This window comes from Macrotis lagotis, chromosome 4, assembly GCF_037893015.1.
Source record: "Macrotis lagotis isolate mMagLag1 chromosome 4, bilby.v1.9.chrom.fasta, whole genome shotgun sequence".
Taxonomy (NCBI): domain Eukaryota; kingdom Metazoa; phylum Chordata; class Mammalia; order Peramelemorphia; family Peramelidae; genus Macrotis; species Macrotis lagotis.
Genome location: NC_133661.1, coordinates 168,312,253 through 168,324,356, shown reverse-complemented (window position 1 = coordinate 168,324,356; position 12,104 = coordinate 168,312,253). Strand labels below are relative to the sequence as shown.

Below are 12,104 nucleotides of genomic sequence, written 5' to 3'. Positions count from 1 at the left end.
TCTAGTCAAATAATTAAACCTTGCTGTGAAAAAAGAGATGAAACTAAAGGACCTCTGATGACCAGTTCTAAATCTATCAACCCATGATCCTTTTCCAGATTCCAACCCTGTGTTACTAATAGCATCTACCTTCATTTTCATTTACCTTTTTAAGTCCTCCTTCTTTCTGGTGCCTTCCTTCTGACATTGCTCCCCACACATCTCCAAATTTATCTTGCATCTATTTTATCTGTACTTGTTGATTACCCCCATTAGACTGAACTCTATGAGAAAAGGAACTAATTTTTTTTTAGCATTTCCATTGCTTAGATCAATGTCTGTCACTTAATATATGCTAGTTAATTGACTGCTAATTGTTAATAGTGGCAGTCACATAACCATGTTAAATGTTTCCAAGAGCATTGGCCCTGGAGTCAGGAGAAACTAAGTTTAAATTTGGTCTCAGACACTTAACACTTTCTTAGCTGTATGACTTTGGGCACCTCACTTAATCCCACTGCCCTGCAAAAAACAAAGTGCATCCAATGCAAATATATGTTTTTTATAATCATACAACACACCAGTCCTTGCATTATTTTATATGATTAAATAGGCTCTTTCTACTACACACCAGTCCTGCTTAAGTCTATCATATCTGGCACATTAATAAGTATTAAAGTCAATAGTGATTTAAAGGATTCTATCAAGTTCTCAGTAGAATTTCCCTTCTCTTGAAACTTGTTTATTATCTGTGTAAAGTCACAATTACCTTCATGGAAATATTTTTGTACATACTTTTCTCAAGCACTTCAACACAAAATGACATATCATCTCATGAAATTATGTTTCTTATTACCTTTAGGTGTATGATTAGAACCAACTATCTTATTTACCTCTCAAATATGAACCTTGGAAACAACTTTCCATTTCATTATAGTTTTGTGGTTTTACTTATAGAAAGGATATTGATTGATATGATTCAGTTCCTTCAGACCATTTGTTGATTATTGAGCAATTCATGTTTATAATATCAAGAATCAAAGTCTATAGAGGGTAAAATATGGTACAAGGATGATGTGATCCTTTGCACCACTGGTCCACTTTCTTCCCTTATAATTGCAGGTCAACCTCTCCCAGATATTTCTAAAATTACTTTCATGAGATTTTTAAGAGAATCAAATTGGATAATTTACATAAAACTTAGATACAAGCTATTATATTAACAACTTATTTCATTGTGAGAAATTTCATCGTGGAAGGTAGATGCTTTTTAAAAAAAGTCTAAAGATATAACCTAGGACAGGGCTCAGAAACATTTTTTGGTTTTTTTTGCCAAGAACCATTTGGATATTATAACATCATTCAAGAGTTATATTTCATCAAACATTTAATTAATTCACCTTCTAAAAAGTTCCAAGATATTTTGAATTTCTGAGTCCTGCCTGCACCAGTCCAATTCAACCCATGGACTGGAGGTTCCCCCCAACCCTATCCTAGGAGAAAATATTCAGCAGAATCACCATGTTTCCAGTTGAGTCCCTTGCCCCCCCATCCCTGGGGGACAAGGTGACTCTTCCCAGAACAAACACAGTAACAACCCCCACACTCTGTCAGGCTCAAATGTAGGCAGCAGATCTCTCAGTACTGAGTGAAGAATAAGGAGATTAACTATCTAGCCTGAGGGCTCAGCCAACTTCAAGGATAATCAGTATCCTGCTGCACCCTCCACACACCCAGCCACCCCAGCCTAGGTTATGGATCATTAATCAAGGTCACAGATACTCCAAGAGAAAACAACCAGCATCCCTTACTGTCTGGCCCACTTGGAGTTACTAAATCCAGTGAGCAAAGCCTCTAGGGATTTCAACACCAAAAGTCTGTGAACCAGCCCCTCCCCTAACACAAGATCCTAGGAAAATGAGGAAAAGCCAGTAGAAAAGGTGGGGGAGCGGGGAATCATTGAAAGCTACCATGGAAAACAAAGATCCTAACTCTGAGAGAGCTAGAACTTCTGAAAAAAAAATATGAATTGGTCTCCAGTCCAGAAAGGCTTCTTAGAAAAGATCAGAAGGAGTTTAAAAATCAATTGGAAAAATTTGGAAAAGAAACACAAGAGAAAATTTACACCCTGCAAGAGAAAATTAATACCTTGCAATAAGAAAACAAATCCTTGGAAAATACAATTGGACAAGTGCAGAAAAGAAAATAATTCTCTCAAAACCACTATTGGGCAAATGGAAAACACCTTCAAAAATAGAATTAAACAATTAGTAAAGGAATTTCAAAATGAAGAAATTTCTTCTCAAAAAAAAAAAGAGATAAGCGCCCAGGCGGCTTGCTGTCTGGAGGCGCCTCAGCTGTCCTGGGAGGCCGGGACAGCGGTGACCGGCCAGGGGCTGCTATGCACTCTGGGAGAGCCCACCCCGGAGAGGCGGCTGTGGCCATGAAGGCAGGTGCCACATCTATGTGGGCTTCATGCTGTGGGTTGCTGAATGAAGTCATGGGGACTGGAGCTGTAAGAGGTCAACAATCTGGATTTGGGGGAGGTACTGGCCCATTCAGATTTGCACCAAACATAGATTTCTCCACATACCCACCAGCAGCTACAGGAGGAGCTAATATAGTTTGCAAAGCCTGTGGACTTTCATTTTCAGTTTTTAGGAAAAAAGCATGTATGTTGTGACTGCAAGAAGGATTTTTGTTCTGTCTGTTCAGTCATACAAGAAAATTTCAGAAGATGTTGTACTTGTCACTTGTTACAAGAAACTGCCTTTCAGCGCCCTCAGTTAATGCGACTTAAAGTCAAAGATCTGAGGCAGTATCTCATTCTTCGAAATATACCGATAGACACTTGCCGAGAGAAAGCAGACTTGGTTGATCTTGAACTGTGCCATCATAGATTGGGCTCTGAGGAAGACATGGACACACACAGCCTGAATTCTTCGAGGTCACAGACTTCCAGCTTTTTTACACATCCATTTTTTTTTGACATATCCAGTCCCTTCTTCAACAGTGTCTCATAAGTCAAAGAGGATTCTCGGGCCCTGCAGCACTTTCACAGGGACAAGGTGAAACACCCTCAACAAACACAGAAGATGATGAAGAAAATGCCAGAGATCCCTGGACTCTCTAGAAAGCGGATGAGAGCTTCATTATCTGATCTGTCAAGTCTTGAAGATGTTGAAGGGATGAGTGTCAGACAATTGAAGGAAATCCTTGCTCGGAATTTTGTCAACTATTCTGACTGTTGTGAAAAGTGGGAGCTGGTATGGTAGAAAGAGTGAACAGGGCCGTTGAGCTGCCCCGAGCACCGGCCGCCGCCTCCTCCCAGTCGCGCGGAGTAGCCAGAGCAGCCGGACGGTGCCCAGGAGCCCCGGCAACCCGGAGCGAGCACGAGGCGGCACAGCGCACGGAGCCCAGCAGCCGAGGAGCCCGAGGACCCGGGAGCCCGAGGAGCCCGAGCCCGGCCATGGCGCTGTCGATGCCGATGAACGGGCTGAAGGAGGACAAAGAGCCCGTCATCGAGCTCTTCGTCAAGGCTGGCAGTGATGGGGAGAGCATAGGAAACTGTCCCTTCTCCCAGAGACTCTTCATGATCCTTTGGCTCATAGGTGTGGTATTCAGTGTCACGACTGTGGATCTGAAAAGGAAACCTGCAGACCTACAGAACTTGGCTCCAGGGACTCATCCACCATTTATAACATTCAATAGTGAAGTCAAAACGGATGTGAATAAGATTGAGGAGTTCCTGGAGGAAGTCTTGTGCCCACCTAAATACTTAAAGCTTTCACCAAAGCACCCAGAGTCTTACACTGCTGGAATGGACATCTTTGCCAAATTTTCTGCATATATTAAGAATTCAAGACCAGAAGCTAATGAAGCGCTGGAGCGGGGACTCTTGAAGACACTGCAGAAACTGGATGAATATCTGAATTCTCCCCTTCCTGATGAAATCGATGAGAACAGCATGGAGGACGTGAAGTTCTCCACCCGTAAGTTCCTGGATGGCAACGAGATGACGTTAGCTGACTGCAACTTGCTGCCCAAACTGCACATCGTCAAGGTGGTGGCCAAAAAGTACCACAATTTTGTTATCCCGAAGGACATGACGGGCATCTGGCGCTACTTGACTAATGCAAACAGCCGTTATGAGTTCACCAACACTTGTCCTAGTGATAAGGAGGTGGAGATAGCATATAGTGATGTAGCCAAAAGACTCACTAAGGAAAGCAGCCTCCAGAGAGGGATAGCTTCCTGTTCCCCGCCCCCCCCCTTAACAGAACACGCTTCTTAACAGAAATCCTGCTCCTCTTCCTATCACATAGAGGTCATATTTTGCATGAACATGCAGTTACTCAAAATTAGGATAAAGGATAGGCCAGGTACAGTAGCTTTCAAAAATATACACTCCTGCGAAGTGTTGAAGTGGTCTTTTTTGGTGTGTTTGTTAACCCCATTTTTTCCTGTCCCCCCCTCCCAATTTTGTTGAGTTTGGAGATAGTTCATCACAACAATATATTCGTCTATAGGTGTTGGTCAGCTTTTCAGGGCACTCTGTCTGTTCCCTGTGGAGGTCATGAAGTTACAAAGAATTGAATTTACTTTTATTAAAATGATGATGGGAAACTTCACAAACTGTTGAACCCTCAATACATGCTATACTGAATATATGTGGATTTGGGCTTCCTTCATTGTGAGTAAGGTTGTGCTGAGAGGCCACCGCTGCCTCAACAGCATCCAGCTGAGCCTCTCTTAGCCCCCTATGTAAGTGGGAAAGGACTTGCTTCCCCAGAAAAAGATTCTCCAATAGACAAGCCCTTCCTTGGCAAGCTTTATAGAAGAATTCCTTTTCCTCTTTTTTCTCCCTAAAAGCATTGATTAATTTCTTCATTTCAGTTGTAACCTCTCTGACAATGTTGTATAAACAGAATTTTGTAGGGAGAACTGGTGGTGCTGAGACCTTCCAGAGCATTATATTGTGACAGGAAGTGTCCATGGTGCGGGGAATCCTTCTCACTAAATCTAACTTTGCATTTTTAGTCCTCACAAGAGAGCCTGACTCCATTTAGTTTGAATGGAAACAGGCTTCTTTTAGGTGGCTCAGAGCCTTTGCTCTGCATTAGGTTTGTCATGAAAATCTCGGTGAGGAAGTTCACTAGAATCTAGGTGACCTAGAGAGACATGGTCTGCTGCAACAGGAGTGTGATGATCAGCCACATGAGACACAGCATTGAAGGAAAGTTTGGAGGGACTGCAGGAACATCTTGGGCAGTGTCTTGGCTCTCCATGACTTTCCTTGAACCTCCAGGCTCCATTGTTGATCCCCCTGCACCCCTCTCCACCTCCATCCCCACCCTGACCCAAGCTAGTTGGGGCCTCGTCACCCTTTTGGAGACATCTTGTAGCCACTGTCAGTGGGGGTGATCACCAACAACCTCTGCTCTTCTGTGAATCATCTCACGTGTCACCACCATAAAAACTATCCCCACTAGCCCAGAAAGAGCTGCCTGCTTTTAAGTTGAGGGTCAGATTTGTCTCCCTGAGGGATGGAAAGCAAGGAGGGTGGGGGCAAGGGAACATTGGCCATGTTTTATCAATCTAATTTTTTAAAAAAGCTGGCATGACTGGTAGACAATGATTTGGTGTAGTAACCTTTTATAGTTTATAAAACTTGGAAGTGCTATTTCTTCTCAATTATAAAATGGGAATTTCCAGACCTCCTAATTAAAGTGGCAGTGCTCTCAGCCGTTTGTAGCCTAACATTTCATAAACATTAGCTTTAGGGCAGCAGCCTGGCTCTTCAGAAGGCCCTGCTTGTTCTTGTGTGTGTGTGTGTGTGTGTGTGCTACTTTACATACTATAAAGTTAACCCCATGTAGGAAAAATATAGAATCCTCAACAAAGGCCTGTTTTGTGTTTCCCTGGCTTGGAAAGAAACTGGAGTCTGGCCACTATTATTAACCCTCTTGCAGATCAAATATGGGTAGATGGGTTCATTTTAATCCTGTTTCAAAAACTGTGCATGAAGACTTTTCCAGTACCAGAAGAAACAACTGCAGATCAGATCTCAGGCCCAAGGGGAGCCTTGGTCAGAGGGCCAATTCTACTCCCAGGCATCTCCACCAACCATCACCATCCTTAGGAGATTGAGGCATTGCTCTTCTCTTGAGTCACAGGGGCTAAAGGAAAGAGGGAGGAGGAGGAGGAGGAGGGCATTTTATTTCTAGTCAGGATGAGAAAGGGAGGGAGGTAGTTTCTGGGTTGGCCCTGCCAGAAGCTGGGAATTCTCTGATCACATTTGGGTAAGCTGGGCCTTGAACCACAGGCACAGTCAGCCTATATATGACCTGTGCCCACCTCGTGCCAGCTTGACAGGGCTTGTGTCCCCTGGATACAGCTCAGGAGAGCCCAGGGGCAAAAGAGGACAAGGGAACTCTGACAGTGAGAGAGGGTCTCCTAAAGCTCTGCATTCCCTGATTTCATCTCAGCCTTTTTCATCACCTCTTGTCCCCCCTTCTTCATGAGAACTCAGCCAATCTGACAGGACTCAAGTTGAAGCCAGCTTTCTCATTTTAAGAACATAAGTTTCACCGCCTTTAGCTCTATCTAAACAAGAATACTAAATAGTTAAGGAAAGCTGAGACTGTGGTAAATGAGTTCAAGCTGAGAAACTGAAAATTATAGGACTGTTGACTATAATCCTTGGCATGACCCAAGTGTCTGAGTCATCTCTGTTCTCAGATGCATGGTTGAATACCTGGAGGAGGAGAACAGGACCTGTTACTTTGTCATGTTAGTTTACTATGAGATGTCTATTGAATGGATCAGCCCAGGGGCAGTCAGGTGGCACAGTGGGTAGAACCCTGGCCCTGGAGTCAGGAAGACCTGAGTTCAAATTTGGCCCCAGACACTTAATACCCACTACATGACTTTGGGCAAGTCTCTTAACCCCACAAAAACCAATACCAAAAAATTAAAGGATCAATCCTGAATGAAAAATTGACTTCATTGTTTCAAGTGGTGCAGAGTGATCCACTGGTGTGCCAGCAGCCACTAAAACTCTCACCCCTGGATGAATCTCCAGCATAGATATATAGTGAACCCAGAGGCTCTGCCCACTCTTAGTGATGCCAGAAGGCACCCACACTCAGCTTGGGAAGCCTGTGCACAAGCTGACCTTGGTGAGGGAATACCAAGTGGCAATGTCATTGTGTAGGCAGCTGTACCCACCCTTGTCCACTATTGTTAAAAAAGATGGAAGATTGCTCTTTGTAATAAAAGATGAAGATGGTTTTGTATTTCCTGACTAGAACTCTTTAAGGCCTGTGTACTCTGCTTGTGGCAGGGCCTTCTCATCTCCTTGTTCTTCTTGCTATTGTTGAGTTTCCCCAAAGTTAAATGCAGTTGTGTCATTTTTATTTCCGTATGGCTATCATTCATTTAGAAACTAGCAAAGAAAGAAATATTTAGGACAAATAGGTGTTTATTTTGTTTTATGCCTATTTTGATACCCATCTCATATTGCAATTAGGTGTGCTGAAGAACCTATTTTTTTGTGTGTTGTTTATAATCAGCTTTTAATTCAAAGAGAGAGACAAGTTTGTTAAGATGTAGTCGGTGTACCAGCCCATCTATGGCCAAGGGAGGCTCCTGTGACCAGGCTTATGTTTTTGCCATGACAATAGGCTTAGCTCCTAAAGCTATATCATTGGACAAAATTGGAATATTTTCTGCAAAATTACTTGAATATTTCAATGGAAAATGTATTGTAGTGGGTCTCTCATCCTTTCTCTCTAGAACTTCTTTTACAGATATACCAGTATACTGCTGGCAGCTATTGTTTAAAAAATAAAAATTATATTTTCACTACCAAAAAAAAAAAAGAGTGAACAGACTATATAAAGAAAATGAGGAAAATCAAAAGTCATATGGAGATAAGATGCAGCTCAATGATGATGAAGACGACAACCTCTGCCAGATCTGCATGGACACAGTCATTGATTGTGTTCTTCTGGAGTGTGGCCACATGGTCACTTGCACCAAATGTGGCAAGCATATGAGCCAGTGTCCCATTTGCCGGCAGTATGTAGTTCAAGCTGTGCATGTCTTTAAATCATAGAAAGTCTCTCAACCCCAGAATTTTATTTCAAAAGCATTTCAATAAGCAGACAGAATTTGAAACCATTATTGTTCAGAGACTGGACTTTTTTTTTTTTCATTTTGAATAGTGGAAAGAAGAGTTCATTTTGCTCAGTTTGATGTGGAAACACTTTCTCTCTGACATTTCCTTTGGCAATCTGGGAGGAAGTTTAGGGGTGGTAGAAGGTTCCCAGGACCCTTCCCATTGACAAGTTTTGTTCTCAAACCATTAAAAGGAGCTTGCCTGTTGCTCTCTTAAGAATACTGCCCCTCTTCCCCCCTTTATTGCCTCAACATAATTTTTAAAGGGGGCAGCAAGTAGAGCACACAGTGGTCAGGCAGATTATTTACCCTTTTAGTCAAGTGAGTTGAAAACGCTAACTGAAGTTTCTACATTGTTGCTCTTCTAGTGTTTAAATTCAAAATAATCAGAGAGTCTCCATCAGAGAGTCTCCGTAGAAAACTGCCAGCGCCTTAGAATAAATATGTCAATTTATATTGATTAAGCATTTCTTACCAATGGCAGCATCAAGAAGTCATTACAAAAGTTTGTGTGCTAAGGACATTTTTCTTTTTTTTTAAAGCCTGTAACATCATTTTACATTCTTTGTACAGTGAAGATGTTTTTGTTTTGCTCTCAGTGCTTTCCTGCTAACTCATTTCAAGTTTAGGAATAAATTTACAAATTTTAAACAAAAAAAAAGAATGGAATCTGTGGAAACTAATGCTTTCATGAGACAGCAAGAATCTGTTAAACAAAACCAAAAAATGCCAAAAACAAGAAGAAAACTTAAATACCTCATCAGCAACATTGACTGACCTAGAGAACAGATCCAGAAGAGACGATTTAAGAATCATTGGGCTTCCTGAAAATATTGAGGATAAAAAAGCCTGATTCAATATTTCAGGATTTTGTGTAGGAGAATTGCCCTGATATCATGGAACCAGAGGGTAAAATAGATATTGAAAGAATACATCAATCCCCTCCTGAAAAGGATCCCAAAATGAAAACACCAAGGAATATTGGGGCCAAATTCCAGAACTATCAGATAAAAGATATAATCCTGCAAGCATCCAGAAAGAAAAATTTTAAGATTAAGGATTACACAAGACCTGGTTGCATCAACATTGAGGGATCAAAGGGCCTGGAATACTATATTTTGAAGAGCAAGGGCACTTGGAATGCAGCCAAGAATTCACTATCCAGCAAAACTGAGCCTTTTCTTGCAGGGGGGAAAAGATGGACATTTAACAAAATACGATATTTCCAACTTTTCCTGATGAAAAGACCAGGGCTGAATAGAAAATTTGGACTTCAAACAGGAGACTCAAGAGACACATGAAAAACTAAAAAAAGGGAAAAGAAAAAAAAAAACCTGCTATCCAATAAGATGAAACTGGCTATATTCCCCACGTGGGAGAAAGATTCTCATAACTCTTGAGAATTGTAATTCCATTAGAGATAATATACTTAGCCAGAAGTAATGCACTCTCATGACTTATCCATGACTCTGATAGAATGATTTAAAAACAATATCTCCTTTAAAAGGTGGGACAGTAAAGACATAGGAGGACAGAGGAGATTGAATGGGGTAACTCACATTACATGAAGAGATAAAAAGGATCTATTGCAATAGAGGGAAAGAAGGGAGGAGGTGAATCTTAATCTTATCAGATTTGGCTCAAAGCAGGATTAACATATACACATTCAGTTAAGTTAAGAAACAGCTTATAAGTATTAAAAGGGGAAATGGAGAGGGGGAGGAAAAGAGAAGCTAATAAGAAAGAAGGGAAGGAATAAGGGGCAAAGGGAAAGAGGAAAGAAAGGGGAAGGGGGTTGGATATAAGGGGGCAAACACACTAAAGGAGGTATTCAGAATCAAAATACTGAGGAATATGGATAAAGTGAAAAAAATACAAACAGAGGGAAGATAGTATGGAGGGCAATAAAGAATTAGTAATTGAGGTGCCGCCGGCTGGCCCAGCCCAGCTCAGCCCGGAGCCCGGTGCTGGTGCAGCCACCGCGGTGCCACCTGGGGAGAGGATGGTGCTGGAAGGCAGTGCTGACGCGGGTACCCTGGGAACCCTGGGCCTCTGGCAGGGCCCTCCCAAGGCCCCCCGCATCCTGCCCGCTCCTCCTCCAGACACTTTGTTGCTGGGCAAGGAGTCTGTCAAATATGGAGAACTCATCGTGTTGGGCTATAACGGCTCCCTGGCCAGCGGAGACAAGGGCCGCCGTCGGAGCCGCCTGGCGCTGAGCCGAAGACCCCAGGCCAACGGGGTGAAGCCTGACGTCGCCCACCATATCTCTACCCCGCTCGTGTCCAAAGCTCTGAGTAACCCAGGCCAGCACAGTATCTCCTACACACTGTCTCGCAGTCACTCGGTCATCGTGGAGTACACCCACGACAATGACACAGACATGTTTCAGATTGGCCGCTTCGTGGTGGTCACTGACATAACCCCTGGGGGGTGGCCGGGGAGGGCCCTGCTGCCCAGAGCACCATCTCACGGCATGCCTGCCGGGTCATCTGTGAGCGCTGGCCCCCCTACACAGCCCGGATCTATGCTGCTGGCTTTGATGCTTCTAGCAACATCTTCCTTGGAGTGAGAGCGGGCAGCCAAGTGGCGGACTCCAGATGGGCGGATGGATGGCCAGACCACCCATGGTGTTCTGGTGATGCACCTCGCCGGCAGATTCTCTGAGGGCTCCCGGCCTGGTGTCTGGAGGGAAATCTCTGTCTGCGGAAATGTGTAGACTCTGCGGGATAGCCGCTCTGCCCAGCAGTGGGGGAAGCTGGTAGGGGTCCTGCACCCTCACTCCTGCCGCTGGGAGCAGGTTCTGTCACCCTGGGCCCTTTCCGGGGACAGTTGCCCTCTGACCGTTCCATCGGGTCCAGCTTCTAGGTCCTATGTCCTCCCCAATCTAAGGTCCAGTGCAGGTGGGAGAAGGCTCCCTGTGAGGCAGGGGGTGGGATTCTTATGGGAAATGTTTCTCTAAAGTCTGAAGCCCAGGCTCAAAGCCCAGGAGACTAAATCCCTTATAGCATTGTTTGACAGAAGGGAATAGAATGTCAGAACTGGGAGGTGTCTTAAAATGTGAAGTGTCAGACCTACAGGGAGCTTAGAACCTGGAATGTCAGAGCTGGGAGGGCCCTTAACACCTGGAACTTTGGAGCTTGGGGGAGGGGAAGCTTAACCAGAGGCCATCAAAGCTGGGAGGGGCCTTCAATGTCACCTAGTCCTAGTAAGAACCCAGGATCATAGATTGAGGGCTGGAAGGGGCTTCAGAGGTCATCTACATCAACCCCCTTCATTTTACAGATGAGGAAACTGAGGTCCAGGGAGAAGAAGTTACTTGCCCATAGTCACACAAGTAATAAGCTTCAGGAGTGGGATTTGAGCCCAGTTCAGTTGACTCCATGTACTGGAAGGAGTCCTTCTACCCAGCTTTGTCAAAAGAGTAGGATCTAGATCACCCTCAAGGCAAGCCGTGCTATGTCCCGCTGAGTGTTGGTGTGGTGGCCTGGAGTTCTTATCTTGCCTTTGACCTTTATTGGCTCTGTGACCCTGAGGAAGACATTCACCTTCCACCTCAGCTTCCTTCCTTGTAAAATGGGGCTGCTAATGACAGTGCCTGCCTCCAGGGGAGCAAACCTGTAGGGCCGTAGGTCTGTGAAACAGATTGGATTAGGGTTTCCATCATTGTTCTTCCTCCATTAAGAAAATGAATGTGGGAGGGCAGCTAGGTAACACAGTGGATAGATCATTGACCATGGAGTCAGAAGGACCTGAGTTCAAATCTGGCCTCAGACACTTAAGAATTGCCTAGCTGTGTGACCTTGGGCAAGTCACTTAACCCCATTGCCTTAAATAAAATTTTTTAAAAAAGAAAAAAAAAGAATTAGTAATTATAACTTTGAATGTGAACTCTCCCATAAAACAAAAGCAAATAGCAAAGTAGATTAAAAGCCAGAATCCTACAA

General features: G+C 43.7%; 1 long non-coding RNA gene and 3 pseudogenes across 1 annotated transcript in view; 3 read left to right on the top strand and 1 right to left on the bottom strand.

Moving 5' to 3' along the window:
- The window catches only part of LOC141521760 (uncharacterized), a 183,976-nt gene extending 180,658 nt beyond the window's left edge, over window positions 1-3,318 (bottom strand). Inside the window, exon 1 of the long non-coding RNA XR_012478050.1 lies at window positions 2,577-3,318. This is a non-coding gene — a long non-coding RNA (uncharacterized LOC141521760). The remainder of the gene's footprint in view (window positions 1-2,576) is intronic.
- Window positions 2,423-8,098, top strand: LOC141521759 (E3 ubiquitin-protein ligase RNF34-like; annotated as a pseudogene).
- LOC141520474 (chloride intracellular channel protein 4 pseudogene) lies at window positions 3,386-4,273 on the top strand (annotated as a pseudogene).
- Window positions 8,099-10,162: 2,064 nt separating the features above from the next.
- On the top strand, window positions 10,163-11,119 carry LOC141522759 (E3 ubiquitin-protein ligase pellino homolog 3 pseudogene; annotated as a pseudogene).
- Window positions 11,120-12,104: the final 985 nt, after the last annotated feature.